Raw genomic sequence first — 14,013 nt, 5'->3', positions numbered from 1 at the left:
CCTAGAGTTGGAAACAACTAGCATGCATGTGCGGGGGAACCTTTACCTTTACTTTTACCCCAGTCCTGGGCCATAAGGGACTGGCTTTGCACAGCAAAAAAAGGGGGAAACCGAACACATTCTTCTCCCCTCCCCTTTTTCAGAGCACAAAGCTAGTCCGAACACTGCACAGGAAGTCTTTGCAAAAAGTTTCTCTTTGCCGCAAATTGCACTATGAAATATGGGACCATTTTCCAAATAAAACTTATGAGATTGCCAAACTCGCGAAAAAGGTGGTATTTCCAATATTTAAACTTTCATACCGCTTTCCCCCCCCCCCCCGGAATATGCCACCAAATAACTAAGCACACCTATCAAGTATATGAACAGGTAAATTTTAGATAGGGGCCAGTTAGGTATAATAATAAAGACATCGGGCTAGGAAAATCTCTTCTGAAAATCTTTGCCAAGAAAATGACTGGGACTTGTCCAGACTGTTTCTGAGACTTGGATGTGATTGAATAATAATAAAAAAAACACTGCTAAGGAAGTTTATTTGTGTCCATTGAAAAAGGCAATTCTTCATTGATTTAGTAAAGCTCAAAAGAGATTAGGCTTCAGAAGTTATTAAGCTTTCTCTGCCCATTTAAGTATACATACTATAGAAGTAACTGCCACTTTTAAAGCTATAGTGCCTCTAGTATCAACATTGGCTGTTCATCCACTTAGTGGATTCTAGATACTAGAAAGTCCATTCTTTTTATTACAGAAAGGGTCAAGCTACACATTACACTTCTACTTTTAAATTACTTAGAAACTAAACATTTAACTGAACTGGAAACATGAAACATTTTTAAAAATCCCTCCTAATTGCTTCTTTGATAATCATCACCCAACATCATGGGTGTTAAACTTGCCACGTCATGTGACATGTCACGACATATTGCAACTTTTTTTGTATTGCTGCGATGGGTGCGGCCTCTGTATGATGCAACCAGCCCGCGGGCCAGCAGTTTAACACCCCTGCCTTACATGCATAGTTTATAGAGAAGAAGAAACAAGATCTGTTGAACCATTGTTTGCCCATAGAAAGCTTCTCAGTGGAGATTCTCAGTTCAAATCAATTCCACACTAACTTACAAGTCAGTTTGATCTAGTGGCTAAGGCATCAGGCTAGAAACTAGAAGCCTGGGAGTTCTAGTCCCAGCTTAGCCATGAAAGTCAGCTGAATGACTGGGCCAATCACTGTCTCTCTCAACCCAACCAACCTCACAGAGTTGTTCCTGTGAGGAAAGTAGGAGGAAGGTATGTTGGATATGTTCACCTCCTAAAATGGAGGTGGTCACCTGGTATACAATAACTTGCTTCCAGATAGCCTTCTTTTACTACACCAGTTTGAACTTAGCTGGATAACACATTAAAAGGCGTATTATTTTGTCCTCATAGAGTTTGGTCCTGAAAGAAACCTAATGTAGATTGAAGGGAGATTTTTACATCATCAGCTTTCAGACTATTCCTGGTGTGCTCTTTCTTGAAGAAACTCACTTGATCCAATCTCCTTAGTCATATTCATTCAGCCTCCAACTTTCCCCTTTAGGGGAAGCTGCTGAGAAAATAATGGGGAACCAGCTCAAAGGATCCTGGAGGAAGTATACAGCAATCCCTCCCAGTCAGAATTCAGGTCCAGACAGAAATGGCATTGCTACCTTCACCTGGAGCAAGGAGAAGGGGTAATTATGCCTCTTATGGTCCTACAAGACTTTTCAGCAACTTTCAACCCCATCGATCATAATACCCTTCTGGATTGGGGCTTAGAAACCCCATTTTGCTTCTGCTCCTATTTAAGTGGTTGGTTCTAGTTGTTTGGAGAGGGAAATCACTTGTTTCTGTGGTTCTCCAATGTGAGGTTCCTCAGGGCTTTCTGGTCTGCCTTACATTATCCAACTTTTACATGAGATGTTTGGGAGAAGCCATCTAGAGATTCTGGGTGAAGGGTCTTCAACATGTTAATGATACATAGTTCGTATCACCTAACTGCACTATGGGAAGGAAGTCTTGAACAATTGTCTGGAAGCTGTAAGGATCTGGGTAAAATAATACAAGCTTAGATTAAATCTTTCCAGGATGGAGATGCTAGTAAACTAGCTCCACTGTAACTTGGTAGTTATTATCTTGGGGTTATAAACGACTTGAAGATGGTAGTTCATGATGTGAAGGTCTTCTTAAATACTTGCTTAACTGGCTGGGTGGATGCCATGATCAGCTCTGGCTGGTATGCCAATTACAATACTACCTGGTCTATGATGCCCTGAAGATGATAACAACCACCTCAATTATTACATGATTAGATTATTGTAAAAAGTTTTATGAGGGGCTACCTTTGGTGATAACCCAGAAGCTACGAATACCGGGCAGCCAATCCTACCACTGCAATAATATCAATACTAAACTCACTGCTCTTATTTTCAGTAGCTTCTGAGCTCAATTCAAAGTACAGCTCTTTTAAAGCCTTATTTCTAACACCACTGAGCTATATCAAGAATGCCTAAATCTGGCCATCTGCTCCAATCATTTAGAGAGTCTATTGAGACTCCTTTCTCCTTGGGAGGTTCATGGGACTTGGACAAGAAGGCAATTTTTTTTACTGCTAATCTCCATTTTGTGGAATATCCTCTCTCCAAAGATGTGTGCAGTTCCTACATTCCTTGATTTTCATCAGCAACAGGAAAGCCTCCTTTTTCAAAATGGCTGTAGTCTAAGATGAACAGGTGCAGACAGCTGTATTTCCTGACTTAGCTAATGCTGAAGCACTGTTAGTTGAAAGGGCATTAGAGGGATGTATTCATCTGCATATCAAACCAAGCCCCTCATGGGGTTGTTTTGCTTATTCTGAAAATAGTAGGTTATAGGTTATCTAGACTGGGTCAAACATTTGTTGTAAACTTTTTATGAAGTTAATTGTCTGGTCTGCCTTCTGTAATACGGCTGGCAATATCTGTGAGATAGATCACTATTTCTTAAAAAATCATTCAGAAAGTAACCCTGCTGGATTTGGAGAAAATGGTTGGAAAGATAGAGTTTTGTCTTTATTTAGGTGGATTATCTGTTCAGTTTGTTTTCTGATTTAGGTGTCTTGAGATTGTAAGTCTGGTAGTTTAGCTTATGTGAAAATGACTGTTATTATGGAAGGTCTGCTGAGTAACTTCTGCAAGAAAATGCTGGTTAAGCCTGTACAAGATGATTAAAATCTTTCTTGTGCATCTTGCAAAACTCTTTCCCTAACTGTATGACACATTGATCTCAGGGTTTCATTGGCTCAATGTGAAAAAATGGGCAGGTACTTGAGCATTAATCATTTTCCTTTTGCTTATTATATATCAAGTTCTGAATAAATTATTTATATTCAGTGAGAGAGTAAGGTCCCAGTCCCTTACTTAAACTTGAGATACCATGTCAATCTAATCAGATAACCCAAGCAGAGACTTCTTCATCAAGCAGCACTTTATTTGATCAGCTGGGTGGTCAACAATCTGGAATGCTGGCAGTTATGTCCAGAAGTGCCACACCTTAGAAAGTTGGTAGCATTGGTTTATAAACTTTGTTAGCCAATGAAAATCAGACAACAGAGCCATTACATCATAAAGAAGACATCAATCATCCCTGTACACTTCCTTATTCCCTCCGTCAGTGTATCCCATCCATGTACATGTTTCCCACATTTGCATGAGATTTGTCTGGTGCAAAAGCCAATTACAAAAAGCAAGAAAGCAACAGTTACAACTAAACAATTTCCCTTTGTTCCAGAACCCTTCAAGAGAATTGCTGTTAACAGATCACATTAGCTACCAATAGGATATCAAGACTACCAAGACATTTTCAACAAGGCTTTAGCCTAAGAAGATCAGGTACACACCAGTATCTTTTTTGTTGTTGTTCAGTTATTGTACTGAATTTAGATTTCTCTTGTACACCATTCAGAGCCCTCTGGGACTGGAAAACACCCTGAAAACATCATTAAATAAATGTGATATAAGATCAATGGGCAGAACAGCCTTTTGTAAATGTAAATAAATAATAAAGACTCCAAATACCAATAAAAGTCAGTGCTTAATATCTGCTCAAAGATCAAATAAAGAATGTGGGTCTGAATATTCCATAAATACATCCACCTCCAAATGCTTAGTTATTAGGAGACCAGGGAAACAAAATAGTCTGAGCTGTTGAATAAGTTTTTCATTTACATAAATCCATTCTTACATTGTTCTCACACACCATAGGGTGTCCTGGAATAAAATCTCTTCCATATTTCCCAGCTGCATTCACATGGAGGGGGCCAAGATGATTGGTATAACCAGATCCAACTCCCATTCTTGTGTATGCACGTACAATGCTGGCACCCAAATAAAGGATTTTGATTGCAGTTGCACCAGTCATTTTGGTCCTTTTGGCCCCATAATGCAGTCCTCTGATATTTCTCATGATAAATAAAAATATGCTTTTTGTTAATTAGATATGTGAATATATATTTGTGCTTAAAAGGGTGTGTTAATGTTTTAAAAATTAGGATAAAATAATAATTAGGGATAGAAATAGAACTATATGAAAATGAATCTAGTAAATAGGTGTAGGTAGAGATAAAAAGAGAATAAACAACCCACACAGTCTGAATTGAATTTTCATTGTGGCCTTGAAAAACCTCTTGATTAATGCAGAGCAAAGGGATGGGATGTGCCCAAGTTCTAAAGCTGACTTATTTGTCATATCCAATTTATACTGTGAACCTGGCATTTAAAATAAGACTGTCCTCAGCTGTACATTTTTGAAGCTTTAACTCCTTGTCTTCTTCTTCAATAAACTTGAAGGTGCGGCAAGATTTTCTGTTCAATTCTTACTTTGTAAAATATAGGTTGCTAAAAATATAATCAATTATTTTACTATATGCTAAGATTTGACTGAGGTAGGTCTGGGAATCACACCTTTCCTTTGTCACCTTTTCTCTCAAATAAGTTACTTTTCTCTCTTTTAGTCAATAGAAGTTATTTATTGAGATTTAAAATAATAATATTAGGCTGGGATTGAAAAAGAAACAATATTTTGCTTTGTGCTCTCCCTGTCCCAGCTGCTAGAAATACAAAGAGAAATTGCATTGCAGGAGTAAAGAATCTGCGAGCCTTATCTTCCTTCAACTAAAATTCCCATTATCTCTATACATTGAAATCTGAATAGACTGATTTCTCATTCCTTGTTAACTACATCAAATTTCCTTGTAAAGGGAGTTCAGAGGTAGAGTACACAATTCGTATGCAAAAAATCCTGGATTCAGCTCTTGGCCTGTAGGAGTCTAAAACCTTGGAAAGTAGCTGTCAAACATACGTATATTAATCAATGAATTAATCAATATCAAGCAAGGTGAACTAGTGATCTGATTAGATGTAAGGCAGAAGTCTATGTTTCTTTATACTCATCCAGGGCTTTTTTTCTCATAGAATGCTCAGAACGGAGTTCCGGCACCTTTTTTGGATGGAACCTTGTAGAGTAGGCAAGGCGGGTTGTATGACATGTGTGAGTTCCGGCACCTTTTTCTTTTACAAAAAAAGCACTGCACTCATCACTGATAAGAAAGCTGCACTTTTGTAATATTACAAGTTTGTAGGTAGAACAATCTTCTTTTTTTTTTATTGAAAAGTTTTATCATACATTTTATCTTTAACACTCCCCCCTAGCCCTCCCCTATCCCTCCCTCCCTACCCCTACCCCCCCTCCCCCCCTCCCCGACTTCCCAGAGCTAAGTACAAGGTATAAAAAACAAAAAAAAACCAATTGTAGACATTCATATGCTAACAACCATAAACTCTGAAATCCATCTCTCTCTAGCTCATATAGGGTAATTACAAACACTATTAATATAAGATATATAAAAAAAGGAAAAGAGAAAAAAAGAGGAGAAAAAAAAAAGGAAGACTTATTCAAATGCTACATGAAACTTCTTAGTCCCATATTTGTTCTGGATATACTCAATCCATTTTCTCCACTCCATAACATAACGTTCTTGCGAGTGATCTTTCAAATAAGCCGAGATCTTTGCCATCTCTGCCAGGTCAGAAACCTTTAAAGTCCATTCTTCTACAGTCGGCAGTTCCTCCTTCTTCCAATATTGGCCTATTAAGAGTCTTGCTGCCGTAATTAAATTCAACATCAGCTTAGTGTCCACAACCGTAGCATCTGTAATTATACCCAACAAAAAAAGTTGCGGACAAAACTTTATCCTTTGCTTGAAAATCTTCTGCATATTCCACCAAATTTTTATCCAAAAGGCCTTAACCTTTTTACAAGTCCACCATATATGAAAATATGTTGCATCTTCTTCACCACACCTCCAGCATTTAGGCTGATAGTTCGGATACATACTTGCCAGCTTTTTAGGATCTAAATGCCATCTGTAAAACATTTTATAAAAATTTTCTCTTAAATTTTGAGCTTGTGTGAATTTTACGTTCCTCACCCAAATCCTTTCCCATGTGTCCATTGTAATAACTTCTTGGATATTTTGGGCCCATTTAATCATACAATCCTTAACGAGTTCTGTTTCTGAGTCAATTTCTATCAAGGCAAGATATATCCGTTTAATATGTGCTGGACCCTGATTTCTGATTTGCTTTATCAGATTTTCATCAGTCATTGTAAAACCATTTTTCTGATCTTCTTTCCACCTGGCCCGTAGCTGAGTATATTGAAACCAAGTCTGAACAATCTTCTCATCTCGCAAGAGACTATATGGTTTCAAACACCAGACATTTCTTTCCAAGCTTAGAATCTCCTTATACGTAGTCACATCGTGTTTGAAACCAGCATGTATATTTTCTATTGCGTGTTTGGGGATTGCCCATAATGGTATCTTACAATCTAATTTATGTCTGTACTTCTTCCAAACCCTCAACAATGCCTGTCTTAAAATATGCACTCTAAAGACATTATCTACCTTCTTATCATACAACAAATATGCATGCCAGCCAAACAACAAGTCATGGCCCAACAAGTCATGGATCCAATCACTTATTCCTACTAAAGCAGCAGCTTCATAATATAATTTAAAATTAGGCATTTTAAGACCACCTCTTTCACGAGTATCCTGTATTATCTTTAGTTTAACTCGTGGCCTTTTCCCTGCCCATACAAATTTATTGATACCTCGCTGCCATTCCTCCAAGTTAGAATCTTTCTTAAGAACCGGTATCATTTGAAATAAAAATAAGAATTTAGGCAGGACATTCATTTTCACTGCTGCGATTCGCCCCAACAAAGACAATTGCAATTTTTCCCAACTCTCCATTTCTTTTTGAATTTTCCCCCATAATTTTTCATAGTTATTTTTATATAACTTTGTATTAGAGGGCGACAAAAGCACCCCCAAATATTTAACCCTTTTAACAATCTCAAATCCAGTTAATCCTTCTAAGAGAGCCTTTTGCGAAGCTGTCATATTTTTGGCCAGAATTTTAGTTTTTTGTGTATTAACTTTAAATCCAGAAACCTTCCCATATTGTATTATTATCTCCATCAGGTCCACAACAGAGTTCTCTGGCTGGGTCACTGTAACAACCAGATCGTCTGCGAACGCTCTCAATCTATAATCCTGATCTCTAATTTGTATACCCTTAATTTTTTCCGAATTCCGTATTTTAACCAACAATATCTCCAATGTTAGTACAAATAACAAGGGCGATAACGGACACCCTTGCCTTGTGCCCTTCTCAATATTACATGCTTCTGTCAGGCTATTATTAACTATTATTCGGGCAGTTTGTTTTTGATATAATGCCCTAATTGGTTGCAAAAAATTATCCCCAAAATTCATTTTATCCAAGACTTTCATCAAAAATTGCCAATTCAATTGATCAAAAGCTTTTTCAGCATCTAAAAAAATTAGCGCCGCAGGGATCTGGTTATTCCTTTCCAAAAACTCTAACACATCAACTATATGCCTCACATTATTTTTCATTTGCCTACCACTAATAAACCCCGTTTGGTCCCCATGAATCGTCTGTTGCAGAACCCTCATCAATCTATTAGCCAACACCTTAGCAAATATCTTGTAGTCTGTATTTAAAAGCGATATCGGTCTATAATTTTTAACTTGAGTAGCATCTTGGTCTTCCTTCGGAATCAAGGAAATAAAAGCAGTTCTCCAAGACGGAGGCACCTTTCCCCCCCTCTGAATTGTCTGGAACAGTTCCTTTAATGGTTTTATCATCTCTAATTGTAGATTTTTGTAATAAGCCGCAGTCAAACCATCCGTGCCTGGCGCTTTGTCCACCTTCAATTCCTTAATTGCTATAAGAATTTCTTCTTCTGTTATCAATTGATTAATCCCCTCTTTTTGTTCTTGCGTAAGAACCGGGATGCTAGCATTCTCCAAATATATATCAATGTCTTTTTCATTAATCTTCTCCTTAGCATATAATTTAGAATAAAAATCCACAAAAGCATCCTTAATAAGATCCTGTTGAAACACAACCCTTCCCTTATGCTCAATTTTATCTATATTAGAAGCCCTTTGCTTTTTCCTCAGTCTATAAGCTAACCATCTACCTGGTTTATTAGCATTGCAAAAGGTGTTGTGCCTGGCAAACCGCAAATTGGTTGCCACTTGGTCAGCCATTAATTTATCAAATTGTCCTTTTAATAGCTTAATAACCTCCTTAGTCTTCACATCCGCTGGATTCAAAATCAAAGCCTTTTCTTTTTCCTTAATTTCATTCTCCAATTCTTTCCTCCTGGCTTCCAAAATACGTCTATGTTTATTGTTCATATATATCAACACCCCTCTCATATAGGCCTTGCTAGCATCCCAAACCATGTCCATAGAAGTGTCTTTGTTCATATTAATTTCAAAAAAATCCTTCATCCGCTGTTTACATTCTTCCACATTTCTCTGATTTCTAAACAAATTCTCATGTACGCGCCACGAGCGCCTATCTCTATTCTCCTTATTAATCTCTAGCCAGACTGGGCTGTGATCAGAAATAGTTACACATATCTTCACCTTTTTAATCCTTGAAAAAAAGTCATTAGTCAGCAAAATAAAATCGATCCTGGAGAAAGATTGATGTCTGTCAGAAAAAAAAGTATAATCCTTTTCATGCAAATGTATTTCACGCCAAATATCTCGCAGTTCCAAGTCATCCTTCATTTCAAAAAAGGATTTAGGCAGTCTAGCATGACTTGGAACGTGTTTAAAAGAACCAGCCTTATCCATCTGTACATCCAAAACACCATTCCAGTCCCCCATAAAAATAAACGATTTATAATCCAACTGAGTAAGCTTTGTGTGAAGTAAACTAAAAAAATCAGCTTGTTGTTGATTAGGAGCATATAATCCAACTAAAAGCGTCTTTTTACCTTCTAACAGCAACTCTATCATAACGTATCTTCCATGCTTATCTGCTTCAATTAAGTCCACTGTTAAGGCACTTTTAACATAAACAACCACTCCATTTTTCTTATTCATTGCAGAAGCAACAAATTGCGTGCCCAACCTTAAGTTCAATAAATACTTTTGGTCCATAGCCCTAATATGCGTTTCTTGCAAACATATAACATCTATCTTGAATTGTTTTAAATATTGAAAAACTTTCTTCCTCTTCTGTGGTGAATTTAGTCCATTAACGTTCCAGGTTAAGAATTTAGTTGCCATGCATGTCATCCCAAAGCTGTTGGAGCACATCTTTAATAGGCTCTCCTTTAGGCCGTGCTCCTCCCACTGCTTGGCTGTAAGTACGTTTTGGAAGTTCCATAGACTTCTGCTGATCTTGTTCTTTTATTTTTTTTGCTCGTTTTAAAGCAGCACGCGTCACCCTCTGCTCTCCAGGATCAGCCAAAGAAGTTGTAGCTTGATCTCCTCCAGCACCATTCTCCTCTGTCTGTCCAGCTTCAGCCTCTTGAAGTTTTCCTTCTCCAGATCCCTTTGCAGCTTCCAGAAGTGATAGTGGGGTTGCTTTTAAAAGGTAGAACAATCTTCTATACTCCACTGCATTTATGATAGTATTCCTTCCTCTGCGAACGTGCCCAAGGCGTCCATGACTCTAACCAGATCCACAAACTGAAAATGTTATTAAATCCTTCCCCAGGCACATTTGATGGTACAAAACAAATTGCTGCCCAATCCTGTGTTATTTAAAAACAACTATTGGCCACAAAAAATCAGCCTAATGATTAAAATTATTCAGTCACATGCTGATGAATTCTTCTCTTTCTCCTGCTAGAAACCTCCTTCTGTAAAGCAATTAAGCAGCCATAGGAGCAGCTTTGGTATATTCAGGCAAATCGTAATGTTCTCGTCAAACAACACAGCTCTGGCCTCCATAAAAGATTAAATAAGAAATAACCTGAGCACCAATTGCTATAAAAATGTAACTTCTTCACCAAAACCAGTAGATAGCCTGCATTGTCTAAAATTCCAGTATTAAATGCAAGCAGTTAAATACTTTGCTACAGTAATCATAGCTGACTAGTGAAATTAATTTTACTTGAATGGCTTTGCTTATTCAACCCATTAGCAGATTAGATTATGCTAAACAGAGTTGATTTGATGCGTTATGTCTCTGTTTTTTCACTCCTCTCCTTCCCATCCCCCCTCCTTGAAAATTTTATGGGCCAGACAAGGAGTTTATTTTTAGGAAGGATTTTGGATGACAACCAACAGTCTCTGCTTTTGACGTTTTTAAAAAAACAACAACCCCATGCTGTTTTATATATTTTCATTCAGAATATTTTAAGAAGTAATGTTTAACAAAATAAGTTTCACATTTTTATTCTGGTGTGGCGTGCTACTTTTCAGGCAGAGAAAAAGAAATAATGGAGTCAAAGATACAAAGGTCATCATGAGCAGAACTAAGAAATGGGAAGCAAAAAGAATACGTGGACTTGATCGTGACAAATATTGTTCAAAAGGTGCATGGTAATAAACCTCTGCAAATCAGCCCTGATTCAATTCAATTCAATTTGCTCATATCTGAAGAGGACATGACAATATTCAGGGTGGTAACCTGAAGGCACAGTAATTTCAAGTTACTTCAGGATTCAAATAAAATTTGTCTATATGCTATAAGGCAGGGGTGTCAAACTCACTGCGTCACGTGTCGCAATGTATCACAACTTTTTCCTCCTTGCCAGAGCTGGGGTGAGCGGGGCTTCCGCGTGACACATCCGGCCCAGAGGCCGGCAGTTTAACACCCCTGTTATAAGGAAACTGCTTTAATTTTTGGGCTGAATAGGATGAAACTGGCAACATTAAGTTTTGTCTGGATGCTTTCAAGAGTTCACCACAAAACAATTCTGAAATACCGTATCTCCCACTATCACTTTTAGGACAGAGACAGCAGCAATAAGGACAGGACAGAAGCAGTAATGTAATATAAGTAGCCCTCAACTTACTATCATAATTGGGTCATTAAGCAAAGCAGTTGTTAAACAAGACATCATATGACCAATTTGCACAAAAACCGCAATCCTGCCACTCCAAGGAAAGGAGCATGGTGGTGTCTCAGGAGGTGGGGGAGTCCATGGGAGGTCTAGTGCCAGCTGCAAGGCCTGCTGGCATGAGGAAATCTGCCTCAGCCCAGGAGGCCTCTGACAGCTTCCCCACCCATCAGTAAAGTGCCCCACTTACCTTCATGGTTTTTCTTCAATTGCTGACAGACATATCTAGCCTACGTAAGGCTTGGCCTTCCCTCCAAGGCCACCTTGTACCATTTTCCCAGCTGGGTCCATTCTCATCCTCCTTTGGAATAGAGTAGAAGGAGGTTTCCAGATTATGACGAGAATGGCACCAGCCCTCACAGTGCTTTGGAAGCCTCCCTAAACCACCTGATTTGGAGGAGGCTTCTGAAGATTGCTCTGTAGTCTTTCTCAAATCATGTAAACACCTCTCCATAGAGAGCTGAGATGACAACTGCAGCAATAACAAAAGAACTGATGGGTTCATCCGTTTTTTGGACTATCTCTGGACAAGGAGACAATGGGAGATCACTCATGTATGCTCTGGATGGCTGTTTTTGATGAGAGGACCGCCAAATAGTGGTATCTCATGGTTCTGAGTACAAGGGAGATGAAGGATAAATCATCAAGGTAGCCCTCAGTTAATAATGGTTTATTCAGTGACCTTTCAAAGTTACAATAACACTAAACAAGCAGTGGTTATGACTGGTCCTTGAAATTCTGTATCCTTGGCAACTGACTCACACTTAGGACAGTTGCAACAATCACAGTACCACAAATTGTGAACTTCTCTGTCAGCTTCCCAAAATAGGGAAGCTGGCAGGGATGGTCTCAAGTTGTTCAGGTAAGACACTTCCATCTGTGAACCCTTGCCAACCACTCACACAGTCTCTGCTACCCCACTCAGCAGCCGCCAATCCCTGCTACATTCACACACCTCCCCATCACTCACATACTTCATGCACCCTCTGCCACTCAGCAGCAACTACCACTAATGTGCTGCCAATCTGCTTGTGAGCTGCCTGGGACTTGCAACTTCCTGCCACTGACTTTGGTTGTTGGAAACTGTCAGGAAAGTTGTGAGAGGTGATCACTTCATGTCTCATGATCCTCACTTAATGATGGCAACAGGGATTGCAAGGATTATCATCTCTAAATGATGTTATCAATTATGACATTGCACTTTTTTGACTGCATTGCTCAGTGATGGAAATTCAGGTGCCCAGTGTCTTCACGAGTTGAGGATCAGCTGCACAATAATTGAAATATTAAAAAAGATCTCAAAGAAATTAGTAGCCACAATGTCAACAATATCAGTAATGATGTCTGCTTTTAAGGATAAACGACATCTAAAGATGTTAATGAAAAATGACAAACGTCAAACAAATCCTGCTGGATGCAGAAATAGTAAAATCAGAAATATTAGATAAAAGTAAGTATGGATTACAAGACAGAGTAGGCATTTATAGTGGAACAAATGACAGCCAAGAGAATGACCCAGTTAAGGAGTCTACTGAATGTACAAAAGAAGCTGGCTGAAGTTTTAAAAATGAAAGGGAAAATACAAATGAAAAACCAACAGAATGAATTTTTATTGGCTTTACAAGAGAAACCTGCTAATGTCTACTGTAAAAGAAGCCTACAGGATGGGATTAAGAAGAACTGAAGAGAGGTCAAATCCTACAACAACTTTTACAGGAATGAAAGGTTAAGATTTTCAGAGGTAAAAGGCCTATGAAATTAGTTTATTTGAACAAGGTTAAAATTAGACACGTTTTTATTAATTTCTGGCCACCCTTTATGATCTTTTTGCTGATGCCAGGATTTAAAAGTTGATATCTTAGAGGTTCAACTTATAGATAAGGAATGTGTTATGGGAAGAAGAGAGGTTTACTTATAACCTTATAGGGGAAAAAGAGTTATCAAAGCTAAGGTAAAGCTTATAGCCAGCTATTAAAGAAGCTGAGAGTTAAGAGAGGAAATAAAATCCAAAGCCATGTTAGTGTTGACATCCCATTGGTAGCTAATGTGATTTGTTAACAGCAATTCCCTCTTTGGTACTGATATATAATAAGTCAAAGTACAATTATTCGGCTCATGTACCTGCCCATTTATTTATGTTAGATCAATGAAGCCCTTAAGTCAGTATATTATACAAATTCGCAAGCAGTTATTGCTGCTACACAATAAGATTTTATGTTGCCACCTACTCAAGACAGACTCAACCAGTACCCTCTTACAAAATTACTCTATAATAAAAGATATTTACACATAGGCTAGACCAGGGGTAGGCAACCTCAGCTCTTTTATGACTCATGGACTTCAACTCCCAGAATTCCTGAGCCAGCATAGCTGGCTCAGGAATTCTGGGAGTTGAAGTCCATGAGTCATAAAAGAGCCAAGGTTGCCTACCTCTGGGCTAGACAAATGATCCCAACACCTACATCAATGGCAAAAATAAAAAGAGATGTCTGTACTACATAAAAAGCAAAACTGTATTCTGGCTGTTTTTCCCAGATCCCACAGGGTTACTTTTGC

This window comes from Vipera berus (genome assembly GCF_964194415.1).
Source record: "Vipera berus genome assembly, chromosome: 1".
Classification (NCBI taxonomy): Eukaryota; Metazoa; Chordata; class Lepidosauria; order Squamata; family Viperidae; genus Vipera; species Vipera berus.
The sequence above is the reverse complement of the archived record's forward strand: the minus strand, read 5'-3'. Positions refer to the sequence as shown.